We start from the raw sequence: 21,294 nt of genomic DNA, 5'->3' as shown, positions 1-21,294 counted from the left end.
CTTTCTCCAGGTTCACAGACGCAATGCAACTACTTCTCCATCAACACACTCAGAGCAAACATCGCATCTGTGGTGCTCTTTCTTGGCATGAAACCATAATGCTGCTCACTAATCATCACCTCACTTCTTAACCTAGGTTCCACTACTCTGTCCCATAACTTCATGTTGTGGTTCATCAATTTTATCCCCCTGTAGTTACTGCAGTACTGCACATCCCCCTTTTTCTTAAATATCGGAACCAGTATACTTCTTCTCCACTCCTCAGGCATCCTCCCATTTTCCAAGATTCCATTAAACAATCTGGTTAAAACCTTCACTGCCATCTCTCCTAAACACCTCCATGCTTCCACAGGCATGTTATCTGGACCAACAGCCTTTCCATTTTTCATCCTCTTCATAGCTCTCCTTACTTCCTGTTTGCTAATCCGGTACACTTCCCGATTCATTATCTCCATATCATCCAACCTTCTCTCTCTCTCATTCTCTTCATTCACCAGCCTCTCAAAGTACTCTTTCCATCTGCTCAACAAACTCTCCTTGGTTGTATGTATATTTCCATCTTTATCCTTTATCACCCTAACCTGCTGCACATCTTTTCCAGCTCAGTCCCTATGTCTAGCCAATCGGTACAGGTCCTTTTCTCCCTCCTTAGTGTCCAACCTCTCATACAACTCATCATACGCCTTTTCTTTAGCCTTCGCCACCTCTCTCTTCACCTTGTGCCTTATCTCCTTGTACTCTTGTCTACTTTCTGCATCTCTCTGACTATCCCACTTCTTTCACCATCCTCTTCCTCTGTATACTCTCCTGTACTTCCCATTTCCACCACCAGGTTTCCTTTTCCTCTTTCCTCTGTCCAGATGTCACGCCAAGCACCCTTCTTGCTGTCACCCTTACTACATCTGCTGTAGTTTCCCAGCTGTCTAGTAACTCTTCACTGCCACCCAGTGCCTGTCTCACCTCCTCCCTAAACTCAACCTTGCAGTCTTCCTTTTTCAACTTTCACCATTTGATCCTTGGCTCTGCCCTCACTCTGTTCCTCTTCTTGATCTCCAACGTCATCCTAAAGTATGATTAACAATTAAGTAAAAAAAAAAATACTACCATGTCAAATAAACATTTAAACATAATTTTACAGGTGTGAAAATAAATATGCTATATAAGCAGAAATAAAGGGAAAGGTTGTTCCTTTTTTTGTAAACCTAGTCTCTATCAGTCCAAAAAAAATTCAGATTAATAACCTTGCATCTATTTTATCAGAAAATCACAAGTCTCCAGGTTCAAAAAACCAAAGTCACTGAATTTGTATCTCAGAACAAGTCATTTAGCCCAAATGTTCCCCTATTTATAAATATGAAAATGTGCATTATGCTCTATATAATACTGAAAGATGATTTGTCGGCAGAATATTGAGTAACTGCTTGTTGTTCAATTGAAAGTGATTATCCATTTTAACAAATATTTTCTAAAGATGATGGTGAAAAATCAGTTGAATTCTGGTATTTTTAGAAATTATCATTCTAAAAATGTAAAATCAGTGGAACCTTTGTGCTATTCTTGTTTAACTATTTTATACATTAGCCATGATCCCACCTAGATAGAGAAAAATCTATTTTTTTTTTTTTTCAAGTTTTACTGCCATCTACAGTTTTTTTTATAGCTCAAAGATGTTAAAATGTATGCTTTATATATACACATTTCTCATTATTTACTACAAATACTTTATTATGCAGTTCAAATAGGATTTTTTTATAGCCTAGTGTGTAATTATCATCTTTGTCTTCTACTTTTCAATACATTCTTTTTAATGCATTAATAACTATTACTTGTGGTCAACTGGCAAGCTGTCTGTAATTAATAAAGTAGGGCAGCGTCTTACTGTTGCTGTAACATAGTACCAACTGGCACACACATTTTTAAGCTAGCCACATACACAGGAGCAGTAGCATATGTTTTAATCATCAAGAATAGACAAAAAATGTATATTTTTCCACCTTGCCAAGTGATACAAGCCATTCCTTGCTGTATTTTCAAGAATAACATGTTTCCTCTTTGTCTCATGTACTTTTTTCTCACTTCATCACATGGCTAAGGTTCACAACACATCTGGCAAGTGAAGCTTGTTAATTTGTCTTTAAGGAATCTACGATAGATTATGTGCAATCTACATCAGTAGGGACACATCATTTCAGAACACATGAAGCAACTGTACAGTGTTACCTTCTGACAAGCCCATTTTAACTCAGAAACCTGTCAATAAATAAATCAACATTTAAAGGGCAAACAGATTTATTAGGCATCTGGCTAACACCAAACAAAATCCTCTATTTCCACGGCATACTGCAAAGTCATCTTCTACTGTCCTATTCACATATCTACAGTAGATCATTGCAGCTAGTGGCTCTGTTTCATTAATGGTTCTTTTTTCATGCACCCTTATTGTGCCTTGTTCCCTTGAGATGCCTTTTTTACAGTATGTCTCTTGACTGATTAGAGTCAATAGCCTCCTCAGGCTAAACTTCCTTCTCTTTCCCTTTATATCAAATGCAGTAATGGACATAACTGTCTTTGCTGATACTGACTACAGTATTAGATTTGTTTTTACATGAAGCAGGAAGAGTGTAACAGATCCTAGTAAAAGGAGTTTAGTTTAGAGGTTTACTTTTTCCAAAGAGGCTGCTGACTGGACTTTTTCTTTTCTATCTTCCCTCACTTTCCACTGCTTCTCCTCCTACAAACTGGCTAAATCTCAAAGATAATATTAATATATATTAATTATTATGATAATGTTTTGTTTTACTGTGTGTTCAAAGTAATTTATTTATGAGAATGCTTGGATAAGGTGCTATATAAATGAAACATATCAATCAATTTCTAAAATTTGTAATTAGTTTGTTACCTGAAAACTGTTTACTGGACTTTATTACCTGTAAACTATTTACAGGATTCTAAGCCTACACTCAGTAAAAAGTGCTATAATAAAATAAAAATATAATAAAATATAATAAAAAAAATAAATAAACAATGTGTATTAACCTTTTAAGAGTTTATCATTCAGCAATACATTTATTTCTCTGTGACAAGAAAATTTTAAATTACTGAGTTCAATTACAGCAGGCAGACTAGTCTAGTCCAGAAATTCAGGGAAGTGATGCAAATCAGAGTAACAGACTTACATAGCACTAAAATGAAAAGATTACAGGCTATAAACATGGAAAACAGAAACTGTAAATATACTACAGAGAATTCTGGATGATTGGCTGGGATTGGCTCCAGCAGACCCCTGTGACCCTGTACTTAGGATGTAACAGGTTGGATAATGGATGGATGAAATATACAAAAATAAACAAACTGGAATATTTGACTGTAAATAAAGAATAGAAAAATTGTGGCCCACGAAAACATACTGAATTGACACCATTTACAAATTAAAGGTGATAATTCATATATATATATATATATGTACTTATGCATAAAATGCTAATGTCTGTCTCTCTGTTCTTATTAAGCACAAATTATTGAGGTTAGAACCTTGAACTTGGTCTTACTCAAAAGCTTATGACAAGATATGTTCTGTGAATACACAAACATTTAGGTAGTGGCAACCAGGTGGCCACTTTACTGGTGGGCAGAAAAGTTTATTTTGATTAAAGCATGCTTCTCACAAGCCCATCTACTGATAATACCCCAGGACACAGTATATACATGTTCAGAATTCATAATCTAGTGCAAGTTGTTACATTTGTAAACAACGGGTGGAAAGTTTACTGTTATTTATATCAAGCCTTCTTAGCATTTTATTTTGGATGTGTTCGTGTGTCTCAATAGTTAAACAATACAATATTATCACTGGGAACTGAACCATGACCCTGGAATGTACAGCATGTTCCTGCCATCCACATGCAAGCAAGGAAAAAACGGCTTCAGAATTTTACAATTAATTTGTTACAGAAAAAGACACTGCTATCAATTTGCTATAACTGTGTTTCTTTATATATTTACAGTTATTATATTGTTGGCAATATGATTATTAACAGTGTAATACCAATTAAGTTGTTCTAAATAATCCAATTCCAATTGCTGGTTGCAAGCTTTATTTTTCATTCATAATTAGCTGCAAATTTGAATGAGCAGTACTAATATATATCAAATTCTCACAAAACATAATATTCATTATGTTTACTTCAAAACACTTTAGTATGGCACTGTAAAATGTCCCACTTACTATACTACAAAGTGTTTATTTGCTCGTTAAAGCACTCTGTAACATTAAAATAAATGCAAGTAAACATTGCTAAAATAAAAATTAACAAGGATGTCTTGCACTTTTAATACAAATCAATATTTCAAATAATGTCCTTTAGAATGCAGATATTCCTGTGGTAAATTCTTCCAGGCTGCTTGCAAGATTTGCCACAACTCTTCTTTTGTCTTCCTTGGATGGTTTTTGTTACATTCCCTGTCCAAGTGTCCCATGCAGTTTCAGTTATAGTGAGGTCAGAGCTCTAATGTGGCCAGCCTTTGTGTTACCTATGCAGAACTTCATTCCAAGTGGGTCTTATTTGTATGTGAAGTGTGCTTGGGGTCACTACTGAGCTGATAGATAATGTTCCTAAAGATACATCATAATTAATTAAAATCTGTTTATATTTCTCAAAAGTAGTTATTTCATTGATTCTAACTTGGTCCCCTGCACACCCCAATTGAATGTAGCCGCACACCACGACAGAACACTGTAGGCAGGTATCAAAATACTTCTCACTATTACCTTATAGTGCCAAAAATGTCAACATTTTATTAATTGGCCTGTAACACTTTCTGCAAAAGGCTGGCAATCCATGCTTAATGGTCTATGGCATATTTCAATCTCTTCTTGTCGTCTTTTTGGAAAAAGGGTTTCTTAGCTAAAACACTTCGTAAACGACTATTTGTGTTAAAACTTCTTCACACAGTTAAAGCATGCAATTTGGTTTTAAACGACACTGCTTGATGCTTGCCTTAAGGAAATGACCTTCATCTACTGCTATTCAGATGCACACAGCTTTTTGGACCTTCCGTAGCATTTTCTGCCTTAAAATTAGGTAGTTTCTTTAAAGTTCTTTATGACAGTTTGAACTCTGCACCTTGAAAATCCAATTTGTGTGCTGCTGTTCACTGGTAGTAGTCTTGTTAATACAAAATTATTTGTCAGTCAAAATGAGTTTGCTTAGCCATTTCCAAACTCCACCTAAAGTCACCCTAGTGTTTGGGATTAGTGTCCAATACAACCATTTATTTATTAAATTGCACCAATAGCTCGCTTAATTCTCATTTGAATTGACCAATTAACTTGAATCAGGTGTGCTATTGGTGGAATTAAATAAATTCTGTACATGGAACACCTGGTGTGCCTCAAGGTCAGATTTAGTAGTCAAACCTGTATTGCTGTTGCCATCTCATTGGAAATCAAGATGCAGAAAATATTTCAGTTGTTATTTTACCAATATTTATTTATTTATTTTAACCTTACCTGTTTCAACAAGCAAACAAACACTGACCAGATAACTAGTTTTAAGATTTATTTTCTGAGAGTGCCAGATCATGTGCACCTTTATAGTGCTTCTCCTCTGCATTCTGGGGTCAGGGAAAGGAATAAGGTGCCAGCATTTGAGCAGGTAGCCACTATCACCTAGCACATGTAATGATGTGATTGCTGCCAACAACTGGGCAGACAGCATTCCTTTTGGGCAGTTTAGACCTGAAGGGATGGTTTTAGTTGTTTTACCTTTGTGTTTATTGTGCCTTTCTCTGTTCCTGTTATTCCTTCATTTTGTTAAGAAATTCCATTATTTGTGATTACCTTGTTCTAACAGGTCATCATTTGGGCTTGACATCAGCTATCAAGTAGCTGGTGAAGTAGTGGACTGCATAAGAACTCAGCCCGGATTGATGCATCACTCAATTAAGTTGATATTGTTAATTTATTTATCTTGTCCCATTTCAACTTGGAAAGCACTATTCAAAATGAGGGTGCATTACAGTTGTCAACCTATATATTTTACAAATGGAAAACAGGCAGATTAACTACTATAACTTTCCCAGGGTCATATTATTTAAGATCATGTTACTGTCACAAGTACATAGTACACTGAAATTTTTACTTGCATGCCTGACTAACATGTAACCACTCTCTAGGGATATATTATTTTTTCCTAATTATAATAATTCTAGGAAGGAGTAAACTGCTGAAAAGTAATAACATAAGTTAAAAACAGAGCAGCAAGAGTAAAAAATATTAAGTCATAGATAACGAAATCAACCCACTTTACGGTTTGAGGTTTACTACCTCCATATGAAACACACTGTCACTACACCTAAAGTTCATTATCACCAGTTTAATGAGTAATAATAATTCTAAAGTGTATTAATCGATTCCTCAAAGTGCACACACAAAAATTGCACTCATGGAGTACAGATGTGTAAACTGATACCACTTTGGAAACATTTCTTTTTTAATAATGCATTTTTTTGATCTTCCCATTAAATTTTTATTTTATATTCTGTATTTACAAAAGCAGTTAGGTTTTGGGCTTAGTTTGAATAAGTAATTATATTGACCTTTTATAAATAACCCCCTTAAAGAATAACTACCAAAATTACAGCTTCTGTAAAAATTTTAATTTCCCCTTGGGGAGATATAAAGTATAATAGCTATTTATCTCAACTTTTTTGAAATCATGTATTTATTTAATTCAACTCCTTTTTATTGTGGACGCCATTGTAAGGCGGTTTTAGAAGTCACACTGCGAGTCAGAAGTGAGTAATGCGCTTGAAACAATGTGATTTGAAGGCAGATAATAGGCTATGCCGCCAGCTAAACAAATAATCTTCATAAATTTCCGTTCAATTATAAAAATTCTCCACGGTAAAGGTTCCAAGTCCATAAGCGTGCATTTAAAAAAAGATTTAAAATTACAGTACGATCACACTTCCGCGAGCAATAAGGTAGCTCTTATATGTGTAAGCACATTCTTAACTCTTAAAATTAATCCCCTAAACCGTCTAGTTGGCAGCTACTGGCCAATTCTTATACGAATTACAGACAATGTTAACTTCTATTCACTGAAATGATAACAATCCAAACGGATGTAATTTCAGGACCAGTTATTCATTATTCCACTGCCATGGTGCAACAGTTGAAAAAGAAAGAAGACACAGCTTCTGTTACACTGAATGCGGCGAACATGGACGTTTCGCCCTACCTGAAACTTACACTGAGAAAATGCTGGCTTCTCCGCACAAGTTCATATGCAAGTGTTGTACGCCGCGATCTCTGGTGCTGCAGCGGCAGTTATTTACAATTTAAATCAAATACATGGCTTCGCCCAAATGATTTACTATATTCAGTCCTAGAATTAAAGCTCAACTCAAAGCTGCATACTAATTTCAGTTCCTTGGGTTCCATTAAACACACACAAACAAACAACAACTTGCTCCCGCTCGTACACACACTTCCCCACTTAGGCACCAATCAAACATGGGTGACTTCCTTCTGAGTAAAAATCAGTGGGAGCTGCGCAGTCCTAATCTTAACTACTGTACAGTGGAAATGGGCGGAGCTCTGGAAGTCAGTAGATAAACTCTATTGGCTCCCATTGGAGTCAACTCCACCTACTTAGAGCTCCAGATCAGGGTGGAGGCTCCGGGCTGCACAAGTGTTAGCTACGAGTTGTACGTCAACGTCATACTTCAGTCAAGTTTTTAAATGGTATGTCAAGAACTGGAATTACTAATTTGCTTTAAACATTGCATTCTTAGTATTATCTAATCCAGTTTTGGGTCACGGAACTGCGCATTTAATATTATTGGTGAAAATGAACTACGGTACATGGTAATAGGATTAGAGAAAAAAATGTTTTATATAGACACGTGGACAATTACCATTCATTCTATATGCATCGATTGTGTGGTAAATGTTAAAACGTGGAGTTGCTGTTTATTATTTATGTGAGTCGGAGTCAGCCAGTGCACAAGCACAAGCAGTTGTTTACTTCACACCAGTACTGGATAACTGCCTTATGTGGCACAGGTTTGCTGGCACTTAATGTAGCTCATAGAGAGAGCGAGGTAGCACATAAGCAGAGTTTGGGTTAGACATTTCTTGTAAAAGCATACGGTGTTTCTTTAGAAAGCTGACTGACAGAAATGCAATGGAACCAAAACAGCTCAAAAGTATGAACAAGAAGGGAATTGTGTATCTTTTAAAGACATCAACAGTGAGGAAATGGAATGAGAGGCAGGTAAAGGGTTGAACTGTTTTTTATCATCAGGGGTGTGCCTTTGTGATGCAAATGGACAATGTTTAGTAGTAGGGCAATATTAGAACACCCGGAAAAACAGAATGAACATCAAGATGAAAATATTGTTAAAAAGAAAAAAAAAATACATTATTCCCATATAATTGCTTAGTATATTTTAATACAATTTTTTTTTTACCAAACCTAGTTTTCTAATTTCTATATTGTTCCCAAATAATAGTTCACTTAATTAGTCCAATTAATTAGGGAAGCTGGTTGGAACAAAAGCCTGGCAGCCACAGTGGGTCCCCCTGTTCTTAGAAGTTCTATCCGGTTCATTGTGTGGTGGGTGTGGCAACAGGCTTTATCGGTGTATTCTCCCAACTACCAACATCACCTTCATCCGTCATCCACACTACATTTCCCTCAATGCATCTACTCTCATGAGTCAATAATTTGTTCTTTTTTGGGTCCATTAGGGTTCCAGGATTGTCGTTGCTGGTTTGTAACCATGAACAATGTCATGTTTGATTTGTCCTCTTAGTCCAGAGTGGACAGTTTAAAGTGCTTAAATTATAAATGAATGCCAACAAAGTTAAATAACAATCCTTTCATTCTCCTTTGTGTTGAGCTGCACTTCCACTCTCGATCAAACCCTACCCAACACCCCCATACAAAAGTACATGATACTCCTTTTTATATTACAGTAGATAGAAGCAGCTCAAGGCGTTGTCTTTCGTGATTTTGTCTGCTAGAGTGGCTTCAGTCATATATATATATATACTGTATATGTTATTGCATAGTTTACTGTCAAATAATGCAAGAGTACGCGACAAGTGTTTCGCCCTCATTTTGGGCTCATCAGGCATACACACTCTACTGCTCCCCTCGCGGGGATCGAACCTCGGCGTCAGAGACAAAGCCCCTTTACGCTGCGCCACGGCGTGTGGTTCGTTTATTTGACAGCCTGTAGATCCGGAGTAATTACATTAATTACATTCGTAGTCTGAGTCCCGACCTGCATTGTATCGGTGGTTACCTACCAGGTAACGCATGTGGTTGGTCTGCCCTCGGCAAACATCCGCCACGGTGCCATCTTCAGTTGCGAGAACTTCGGACGTCGAGGTTCGATCCCCGCGAGGGGAGCAGTAGAGTGTGTATGCCTGATGAGTCCAAAATGAGGGCGAAAGGTGTCGCGTACTCTTTGCATTATTTGACAATAAACTAAACAACATTCCATGATCTGCTTCTCGCAACTGAAGATGGCACCGTGGCGGATGTGTGCGAATGCAATGAATATATATATATATATATATATATATATATATATATATATATATATATATATATATATATATGGATCTTCGTTGAATAATGTCACTTCTGGACTGATCTTGGAGATGGGCTTTTAAGTGATTCATTAAGTACAGTTGTTACAAAGACTAACTGTGTAAACTTTAAGGGTTTGCTATAGTGTACCCCATTAGCCATTTACTGCTGTTTAACAAGAAGAATAATCATTGCTAAGATCTTAAAATAACTTACCAATAGATGAACTATAGTACCATGTATTGTAAAGTATCATTTGTGTTTTAGGTCTTGTTGATGCCTAATAAAATATGTGGGTCATTTCACATTAGATATGAGTTATGTGCAGTTTAAAACAAGAGTTATGCCTTTTAATATATTCATGTTTATAATGATGCCTGAGATTGAATGGTACCTATATTGCCTGTTGGTTGGAAATGCAAGTAAGTTTTAAGTGTACTCTGTAGATATGACAATTACACTATTACTGTTAGTACAATAAACATGCTGTATCAGTCATTCTCCCATGTGTTTTCTATCACATGGTTATAAAGAGTCTGCTAGTAAATCTCAACACCAACCAACACTTAGGCAGCATAACATTCCATAGCAAGATACGTTCAGGTGCAGACTATACAATTGGGTGGTATGGTGGCATAATACTGCTGTCTCACAGATTAAGTGTCCTGGGTTCAAATCCCATGCCTGGTCATCATCCTTGGGGAGTTTTTGTAGGTTTCCTTTGGCTAGTCCAATTTTCTTCCTACATTTTCAAAGACTTGCTAATTATATTGATTGACGATTCCAAACTGGTCAAATCATTGAGGGTGGGTGGGGGTATTCTATAACTGGGTGCTGGAATAAATCGGTGCCTTGCTTAAGACCATTTCCTATATTTTTTTTGTCTCTGTGCTGCAAGGATAAGCTGTAACAGGCCAACAGGTCACAAAGGCCTCTGTATTTTTGGATTTTTTTTGCACTGCTGGGTACATTCACTAAGGTGAAGCACTAACTTGGTACAATTCAAGTTCTGTTTAATTGCCAGCCGCAGAGTTTACTACGCATAACCCCTAAGATGTGGGTTAACTGGGCTGAGATAAATGTGGAGACTAGAATCTTGTATTATTCAACTCCTCCATACTTTGTTCTCCATTCCCAAGCAAGTACATATTAAACAAAGACCTAAACAAAGATAAGGCAAATAAAGGATTACATTAGTAATGTCACAGGATCTCATGAAAAGAAAAAAGAAAAGATTCTCTCCTCTGAAGTTAAGGGTTTACTTACATGTTGCTGAAATTGCACCAGTTCCTATTGAATGTCCAAAGGTCACCACTGTAATGTAGCACTTTAAATGGGTCTTATAAATCTCAACAACCACTGCATTTGAAGGTGATCAAAATGTATAGTAGGAGCCCAAATTTAATTTGGAAATCTGTAACAACAGTATTCAATTATTTGCCTTTTTCGTAACAGCAGTCAAGTTAAAAGGTCAAGTTCAAATTAATTAGTAACTCTGTAAGTGAATCATTTTCGTTGCTGCATTTTATCGTGTAGCATGTACTGACTGTGACACACAGGCAAATAAGAAAAAGGCAGTAAGGCTTTGCAGAACACACCGGCTTGTTAATCTTCAGTGTCATTACATTGGCATACAAACTACAGTAGAATTACAAATCATATGTAAGCCACATGCAATGAGGTTAACTTACTGTAGCAACTAAGAGAAAATATTTTTTTTTAATTTTCATCTGTAATAGACAGAAATAGGGATCTTTGGAGGGTGGAAAGGGGCATCAGTGATGCGTTTTATACATTTCAATTGGTTTCTAACATGAGCAGATTTTTTTTTTTTGGCAATCTTCTCTTTAGTTCCACACAAATTGAAATATAGTGCGAGATGAAGTGTAGACAGATTATTTTTGTACTAAGAACATACACCTAAGGGCATGTAAAGTGAGACTGCCTTCACTATGTCAAGGCAATCATTCAAAATTTTGTATGTATTTTCTTTACATTTGAAAATATAATACAAGTTTCAAATCAGCAAATAAAGAACCAAAGCATTTCAGGCAGCATGAAAATGTATATATTTATGCAGTCTCAGTGCAAGTACAGTAGCAAATAATAAAACAAAAACTCCATAGCTTGTATGGTTCCAACCTTACCTATAGGTTTGTGTGTGAATAATAATAATAATATTATTAATAATAATATGGTTAACCTGTCCAAGGGTAGTTATGCCTTGAGTCCCACTGAGTTGGATTTAGTGGGTTTTAATAGTGTTAACAATAATTATAACATTAAAGTGCTTCAGTATTATGTTAATGTGGGCTATGATAATAAAGTAACATAATAACAAATTTGATTTTCACTTATATATTGATCAGGGTTTTATGTATACAAGATGACCTTTTGACACCTCTAAATGTAATTTCATGCATCAGTTCAGTTAAATATTTTCTACTCAGTATACTATTAATTAATGGAAACTTTAGCAATATGTAAGCAATGTGTTAACCCTAAATATTACCATATTGGCCATTAGAAGAATTTATCATTTTTTGTAAATCCTGTTAAAATATTAGACGTTATATTTTCATTTTCTGCCATTTAAATTTTTTTCTAGCTCTGACATAAGTAAGTGTGTAAATGTAATCCAATTTAATTTTAATTCTGGATTTTTTTTTTTACATCTGTTTGCCTAATAAAGCACCAGGTGACACTACTAGTTGTAAAAGGTAAAATATACAGTTTAATTTTGAATATGTAATTTGATCACACATTTAAAGACGTCTTAATGGCCACATAAATGTTATGTTTGAGTCTAGTTATGCAACATCAGATTATAATCAAAGTATTTCCATTTAATCTTTTTAATATTACTTGTTTTAATTGGGAGTAAAAGCAAAGAAAAACTTGGATAATGGTTGTTACATATAAATAACACATTTGTAAAAGGAGACATGCTTACCTTAAGCCGTTTTTCCCAGTTATAATTACCAGATTTCAGTCATGTTGACAGGAGTACTCTCTATCTCTTTTCTAATAAATGATTAACAAAGGGCAAGTTCTGGTATAGTAAATCCTTTGTGTGTCCGAATTATGTCTGTATAACTGATCTTTATCTTAAAATAGTACAAAATTATATTTTTATTCATTTTCTCTTTCACTTTGTCCTGGTTAATGTTATAGTTCTGACTTTCTAATAATATCCACTTCTTCTGTCATATTTCCACATATGTAATTCTGAAATAGGAAAGACATATAATCCCTCCATTATTTGCTGCATCTACTGTACATTTAGTGGGCTATGCATGGGTGTCCCTTATTCCCCCACCAAGAGAGGTAGCCAGTAAAAACATTTACTAGATACCTCATACCACATTAGGTTCCTCTCAAAACAGAAGGATTATAGTTATACCGCATATACAGTGGTTATACAGAATGATTGTTCTTTACACAGCTTCCAGTTAATCCAAGATGCTGATGCAAGAATTACTACAAGAACAAGAAAATATGAACACATAACTCCATGTCTTAAATCCTTATACTGCCTCTCAGTTAAGTTTAGGACAGATTTCAAAATCCGTCTTTTAACATATAAAGCGTTAAATGGCCAAGGTCTGATTTACTTAGTTGAACTTAACATTACTTACAAACCAGAACGCACATTAAGATGCCAATCTGCTTATGATTCCAAGAATTAATAAAATAACAGTTGGAGTTCAAGGTTTTAGTTACAGGGCCCCTAAACTGTGGAATGGTCTGCTTGCTACTATAAGAGATGTCCCTTTAGCCTCAGCTTTCAAATTCCAGCTGAAGACTCGCTACTTCAGTTTAGCATACCCAGACTAGAGCTGCTGATTAACTGTGCATGCTGCATCTCTATTGTTAGTCATTAGCACTAAAACATAAGTAATATGATAGTTATAATTTGTTACTAACCCTCACCTATTCTGTTTCTTTTCTCGGTACTCAAATATGGCACTTGGTGCCAATGGCCTACTGCCAAGTGGTTTGCCTGCTTCAGGAAAAGTAATCTCTGATGGAGGAGCACAGGAATCGTCGGGTAGAAGGGTCTTTCATCAGATTGGCTGGCCCAGCACTGACTCAGCTGTGGAATGGCCAGTAGGGGATAGGTAGCTTGTTGGCTGAGGTCTCCAGGACTCTGAACAAATCTGAATCCTATTAGGTGATATCACCTACTCTTCCATTTTCCTCTGTACTTGTAATATTACTATTGTACTACTGTATTGTATTGTATTAAGGATTACTTGGGTTCTGTTCTGTGTATTGTATTGCCTTTCCCAAGGTTTCTTCCATGTCTTTCCCCTGTACAAAAGGCTATAACATGTACAGTATAGCATATACATATTCTTGTAAATGAAGTCATTGCTGGACAATTAGATGACCTGAGTAAATTAAAATTTCTCAGCTTTAAAAGGAAAACAAAATTCTGCCACTTTGCTATGCACCTAACTCAAACCAGAGGAAAAATCAAGGTTGGTTATAAATACCAGGTAGAGCAGCAGCAGAATCTTAACAAATATCTGGGCTTCTTCTTGACTTGATTGGCTTCATCTTCTACAGCCCTCCATCACCAAAAGGTGTTAAAAATCATTCAGTTGTGCCAGTCAGTCAATTATTCAATTACCACTTACTTACTTTACAGTGTGGTGGCTCTGAGGCTAGGGATCTGCACTGGCAATCAGAAGGTTGCCGTTTTGAATCCCGTAAATGCCAAAAGAGACTGCTCTGTTGGGCCCTTAAGCAAGGCCCTTAACCTGCAATTGCTGAGCGCTTTGAGTAGTGAGAAAAGCGCTATATAAATGCAAAGAATTATTATTATTATTAATCAACTACACTCATAAGAACATTGAAGGCAATTTTGATATTGATGGCCACTTCAAACTCAGATATGCTAGAACAAACATTTTTTGATTAAAAGTTTATTACACACAGTGCTTCTGTGATATGCTTTGATTTAAAAGGCAGTACTCTGGAATTTTAGATATAGTAATTATATAGTAAAAAATATCGTCAGAAACAAGAAAAAATTAATGAAATTGAAAGAAAAGTAAAAGGAAGAAAACAAGTAAAACATCAGTGTTTTATATTTATAATTCACGCTTAATATTTATCTATGAGCCATTGATGTTTATCCTATATTTTGTGGATTTTAAATTGAATGCTGTCTGAGCACTAGACAAGGTTGTTTAGACTTTTATCATGTTTTTAATTGGCAAGGAATGTTTTATCAAATGGTTTAAAATTTACTGCAACAAAGTACTTTTTTCTACAGTAATACAGTATCTAATGTAGGATTCAGTGTAATGTCAACCTCCACTTCCACAACCCATGCATAAAAACTCAGGCAAAACCAAACTCTTTTAAGTGCATGTTCTAGTACTCAAGTTGCAATGGATATTGAGGAGCCAGATAAAAAGTTTGCCAGTGGAAACCTGTAAATTAATGTCTGTGGACTATCCATTGCCATACCAAAAGGAAATCCCTCATAAAAAATCCTCTGCAAATACTGTTAATTAAGATTTGATAGAACTTATGAACTCTCTTATGTTAATATTCCCAAAGAAATAATGAATTACCAAGGCAAACTTCCCACTTCTTATTTATTTAGGGATATTAACAAACTGATTTGTCCTCCACAGGGTGATGACTTCATAGAAAGTTTTAACAAATGATAAAATCAGCTTCCTTCCACACCTCTTGCTTGCATATGAGGAGATGCCACAGGCTGTGTCTGTTTTTTTATTCCTTAAATATTATTATTATGTGGGAAGCAAATTAGACAATTTCTACATATTGGGAGGAAGACTTACTCCCAAGTTCAGGAATGGCAATGAAAACCCTAATGCCATCTTTTCAAACGTGTCACGGATGGCTCTTTGTGTTCCTGCACTTTCTGCACTCTTGATCCCAATTCATACTTAAAAGTCCAGCTGCTCCTGATGGCTCTAGGACTTCTTGTTCTCTACAACATTCAACAGAACCAAACTTGTTCCACATATAGTAGAAGCATAGCTGATGAACACCTGATCATTTTGGAGTACTTCTTGATCTTCTGCCCATCCTACTTAACCTCTCTTATACTTCAGCGCTCACAAAGTAATTACTTCCACGGCATGCCATAAGCATTTTATACACACTGAAACTTGGATGATACAAACCCCATAATGCACATCCCCAGTTGCGAATGTATGCTATGTAAGTTCTCCTGGTAAAATCTTGGTTGTGGGTAAGCTTGTCATTTTTAATTGTTGAATTATTTAAAAACAATTGTTCAAATGTCCAAACTAAAAAGGCTGAAAGAAAATTATGAATAAATAACCAATAAATAACCCCCTCTTTAAGAAGGGGGATCAGAGGGTGTGTTCCAACTACAGAGGGATCACACTCCTCAGCCTCCCTGGAAAAGTCTATTCAGGGGTCCTGGAGAGGAGGGTCCGTCAGATAGTTGAGCCTCGGATTCAGGAGGAACAGTGTGGTTTTCGTCCTGGTCGCGGAACAGTGGACCAGCTCTATACCCTTAGCAGGGTCCTGGAGGGTGCATGGGAGTTTGCCCAACCAGTCTACATGTGTTTTGTGGACTTGGAAAAGGCATTCGACCGTGTCCCTCGGGGAATCCTGTGGGGGGTACTCCGAGAGTATGGGGTACCGGACCCACTGATAAGGGCTGTTCGGTCCCTGTACGATCGGAGCCAGAGCTTGGTCCGCATTGCCGGCAGTAAGTTGAACCCGTTTCCAGTGAGAGTTGGACTCCGCCAGGGCTGCCCTTTGTCACCGATTCTGTTCATAACTTTTATGGACAGAATTTCTAGGCGCAGCCAGGGCGTTGAGGGGGTCCGGTTTGGTGGGCTCAGGATTGGGTCACTGCTTTTTGCAGATGATGTTGTCCTGTTTGCTTCATCAGGCCATGATCTTCAGCTCTCTCTGGATCGGTTCGCAGCCGAGTGTGAAGCGGCTGGGATGAGAATCAGCACCTCCAAATCCGAGACCATGGTTCTCAGCCGGAAAAGGGTGGAGTGCCCTCTCAGGGTTGGTAGCGAGATCCTGCCCCAAGTGGAGGAGTTCAAGTATCTCGGGGTCTTGTTCACGAGTGAGGGAAGAATGGAGCATGAGATCGACAGGCGGATCGGTGCAGCATCCGCAGTAATGCGGGCGCTGCATTGGTCTGTCGTGGTGAAAAAGGAGCTGAGCCGCAAGGCGAAGCTCTCAATTTACCAGTCAATCTATGTTCCTACCCTCACCTATGGTCATGAGCTATGGGTAGTGACCGAAAGAACGAGATCGCGAATACAAGCGGCTGAAATGAGTTTCCTCCGCAGGGTGTCTGGGCTTTCCCTTAAAGATAGGGTGAGAAGCTCAGTCATCTGGGAGGGGCTCAGAGTAGAGCCGCTGCTCCTCCGCATCGAGAGGAGTCAGATGAGGTGGCTCGGGCATCTGATCAGGATGCCTCCTGGACGCCTCCCTGGTGAGGTGTTCCGGACACGTCTAACCGGGAGGAGGCCCCGGGGAAGACCCAGGACACGCTGGAGGGACTATGTCTCTCGACTGGCCTGGGAACGCCTTGGGATTCTCCCGGAAGAGCTAGAAGAAGTGGCCAGGGAGAGGGAAGTCTGGGCATCTCTGCTCAAGCTGCTGCCCCCGCGACCCGACCTCGGATAAGCGGGAGACAATGGATGGATGGATGAAAATAACCATCCATTTCTAAACTACAAAATATTTTCATTTTGTATTTAAACAATACAAATTCACTTTCATCATAATCAATTACCTTTATAGATCTATTTATAAGATTTCAGAAAATTAGTTATTAGTTTCCTTTGTTTATTGTATTAGCTTTGTTTTTTGCAGAATAGCTTCCTATTTTGCTACTACTAAGTTGCAGATGGAAAGACCAGGAGATGTAAAAATTAGTTAAAAATTTATGCAGGGATCAAAACCAAGAAGTCGGGCTAATTATCATCCAAGCCAAAAGGGAAAAACCAGATAATTAGGGATGAAATTTGAGGTCTTATAAGCCCTTTCCTGTTTATGGAAGCCATCTTTGGGTACCATTGTCAGGGATGCGTCCCATATTTCTAGGGCGTGGTCTCCGGGGTCATGACCTTGAATTAATCAGCAAACGGGATGAAAGTTCAGCCTTTTGCACTGAGCGTTATCCAATCTGTGGATAAAACCTTCTATACCTGTTTGAATTTTCTTGTGATTATTTTTCTTGTATAGCCTTGCTTTTAAGCACAGCCTGAAAAGTCAACTGGAGATTGCAGTAAATCCATAACAAAAGTAACCAATCTTTAGGCCAAAATAATGATTTCTCCAATTAACCGAGTGTTAAGCCTACCAGAAATGAAAAATATCAAATTCATTATTTATTACTGATACGCTTACAAAATAATAATACACATACAAAAATGATTTGAGCAAATATCAAATTGTGTAAAGGACAGTTACAGGTCCAAGATGTTGTGAACTTGGGGTTACTCAGCCCAATAAGCTCCAAAGATGTCTCAAAATGCCCACTAGAAGAGGGAAACTGTCAAACTCTGGCTAGTCACAAAAAGGACAAACATTGAATCTTTATAGATAAATAAAAAAAATTCTAAAAAATCCTCTGGAGCAGAAAATCAGCTCCAAGTAGCACAAAGACAAAGTAGTTACCTGAAAAGTCAAATGCGATTCAGAGGTAAAGAAGCTGAAATACACAAATTTGAAGAATAGTCAAAAACAGAGCACAGAGGTCAACAAGTATAGCACATCACAAAGCACACAAAAATAACAGCAGATACTCACCGATACCACAAGTGCATTTGCTGAACCACAAGGAACTGTGGGGTTTCCACACCCTTTACAGGGCTGAGGGCAGCCCCTTAATGATCAGCTGGTGACCCTGCCTCTTGGAGGAACCACCCACAAAACACATTGTACATAGAAAAAGACACTTAGATAAAAAGAGTCTAACCAGCAATATTAACATAAACAAATGAACAAAACAGACATACAAGAGATATTTAAACTACTTTTTAATATAATCTTTTGAAGTGGGAACACAATGTCGCAGAAAACAAAATTATAAGATAACATTAAAAAAAAACACACACACACTGATCTAATGCGGTTCTGTGACAGCATTCCCTAGATGTTGCTTTGCTACAGGACAGCAATAAATTCAGTTTGTACGGAAGCACACAGTATGTCAACAAACTTTTATAATACTCTCAGTTGAAACTGTCACTCATTTTTGGACACATTTTTGCCATTGAAGGATTGTGCAGAATCAAAATCATACACAACGCAGGGATGTCAGTCACAGGCAGGACATGCACAAGCCCTGCACAAATTAATTTACTATCACCTTTTAAACTAACTTCTGACTCTTTAGGATTGGAGAGGAAACCAGAGAAAAATCCACATGGAGACATGGAGAATGTGCCATGTTTACAAATACATTGATCAACGTACAACCCAAACCCGAGTTCCCTGAACTGACTAGGAACAGTAATATCCACTGAGCTACTGCACCCAAAGAACTTCTGACATCTTCCAATATTTTCTTAACACAATATTCAACAATTTATTATTACCTTACTAAAAATAGATTTCATATAGCATTTTAATAGACTCCATTCAACTACATTAATAGCAAAGGAATGGCTGTTAAAATGTAGCTAACAGCATTCAACAGTGACTTTCTCACAAGAATGAAAAACTCGTATTTTGGCTAAATCTTATCCCAATGATAATTTTGAAGTTAGATTTTTTTCCTTGCATTCTAGAAGCAGATTCAGCTTTTGTTGTGACTAAAGGAATGTTTTGCTTCCTATAAAGAGGGTGTTTGCCAACAGATTTACCTTGATTCTTTTCAGCCTCAATAGATAGGGAACAGGAAGCTCATAAAATTGAACAGCTGTCCAATTCCATTATATATAATGCTGTTACTCTTAACAAGGCATATACTAAGGGTTTGGTTAAATGCTTTGAATATGCTTAAAGAATCAATCTCTGTAATGTTAACTTTTTCAATTTGCATTTATATTTCGCTCTGTGGCATTTGCACATTCTCCCTTTGCATGGGTTCTTCTCCAGGTACACCTGATTTCTTTCCATTTTTAAAAAACCTATGATATTAAATATTTAATATATTATATTAAATCCTGCGGTGGGTTGGCACCCTGCCCAGGATTGGTTCCTGCCTTGTGCCCTGTGTTGGCTGGGATTGGCTCCAGCAGACCCCCGTGACCCTGTGTTCGGATTCAGCGGGTTGGAAAATGGATGGATGGATTATATTAAATCTTTGCACCGAGTTAAATGAAGCACAGGCACTCGCATCAGGATCTCAATATATGGACTCGTGGACACTCACATTACTTAGTAAAATAATGGTTATGCTCTTCTTTATTTTGGCCTACTTGTTTTCTCTCTTCACTTGAAGAGATTAAGGACCAACTACCAATTTCGAACTTAAATAAGACATCAGTAGGCCATACTTTGTGCTACTTTCATATGTTCCTAAGTTGTAACTAATTATGACAATGATAGTGATCATGTTTTAAAAGTTTTTGGTGATCTCTTGAGAAAGGCCTAATGTCCGGCCAGTGTTAAAATGTTCTGTTTATAGTCTCCAAGGTTTCATTTACAAGCTGAGATTGTTTGGATTTATAGTCACTGGCATTAAAACCAATAATGTTTAGGCAATGTTCACCTATTTTTTTTTAACTCAGTCAGAGAACCAAACAGGCTTAAAGTTACAATTGGATTTTCTGAACTTCCTTCTTTACATGACATTCAATATAATTTATCAAAAAGCACCTAACACTTACAGTAAATGCCAGTTGCCACGTTTATTTCAAACTATCTGCCTCTTTTATGTGTGAGAACAAGCAGGGTGTTGGATTTAGTTTTGTGCTGATAGTTTGGGTACCTACACAAATTGTAACAGCTACCTTTATTTTTACATCTGATCAAGAAAGCATGTGCAGACAATGGATGGATGAACATACACAATGTTTCTGATATGCAGTTTTAGGGATTCAAATTGAATAAATAACTACAGCAAAACAAGATTCTTTTGAGGTATAGTATTATAGGTGGATGAGATTAAATGATCTAAAACATGTTGGTCTTTAGAGTCTTGAGAAAAGAGCAGGCATTAGCTGAAGGCTTCATTGACATCAAGTGAGTTTAATGAAAGTCACAATGTTTTTTTTTTGTGTATTCCATAATGTTACTGAATGCCTCTTACGGATTTTAGATTTTAACTTATAACAAGTGACCCCTACATCATTAGGCTTACTGTATAATTTTTTCCACTACCTGCTTCTGTTCTCATCTAATTTAACATTTCATTTTTCACAATTATATTGTAAAATTGCTTGTAGAGTATTTACTTAATACAAAATAGTGCTGACTCAATGGAAAAAGTGACTAAAAAGGGTCATTCCAGCTGTGAAACCATAACCTGCACAGATTATCTGGAAAAGCAAACTTCTGCTACTTAGAATAAACTTTAAAAATACAGACACCCTATTTGTTTAAAGGAATTTCTTGTTAATGAATCATATAAATTAATTAATTCATTTGATTAACCTACTAGATGCATGCCTTATTAAGCAAAACAGAGTCCTTCATTTGCTTATTTTCTAAAAATGTCTAATAGGAAATATTCATGCAGATTAACTAAAATAAA

General features: G+C 36.9%; 1 protein-coding gene across 4 annotated transcripts in view; it reads right to left on the bottom strand.

The window, feature by feature from the left end:
* Positions 1-12,620, bottom strand: part of slc2a9l2 (solute carrier family 2 member 9, like 2) — a 197,728-nt gene extending 185,108 nt beyond the window's left edge. For 2 of the 4 annotated variants that reach the window (XM_028801820.2, XM_051928220.1), the window contains exons 1-2: positions 12,559-12,577; positions 10,872-11,019 (exon numbers count right to left, since the gene is read on the bottom strand). The gene's annotated coding sequence lies outside the window, so the exon portion shown is untranslated. Of the gene's footprint in view, positions 1-7,252; positions 7,521-10,871; positions 11,020-12,558 lie in introns of those variants that run through there. The other 2 variants (XM_028801819.2, XM_028801821.2) reach the window with 2 other exon arrangements.
* Positions 12,621-21,294: the final 8,674 nt, after the last annotated feature.

Source organism: Erpetoichthys calabaricus, chromosome 5 (genome assembly GCF_900747795.2).
Source record: "Erpetoichthys calabaricus chromosome 5, fErpCal1.3, whole genome shotgun sequence".
Classification (NCBI taxonomy): Eukaryota; Metazoa; Chordata; class Cladistia; order Polypteriformes; family Polypteridae; genus Erpetoichthys; species Erpetoichthys calabaricus.
Note: the sequence above shows the minus strand (reverse complement) of the source record. Positions and strands in the feature narration are given on the sequence as shown.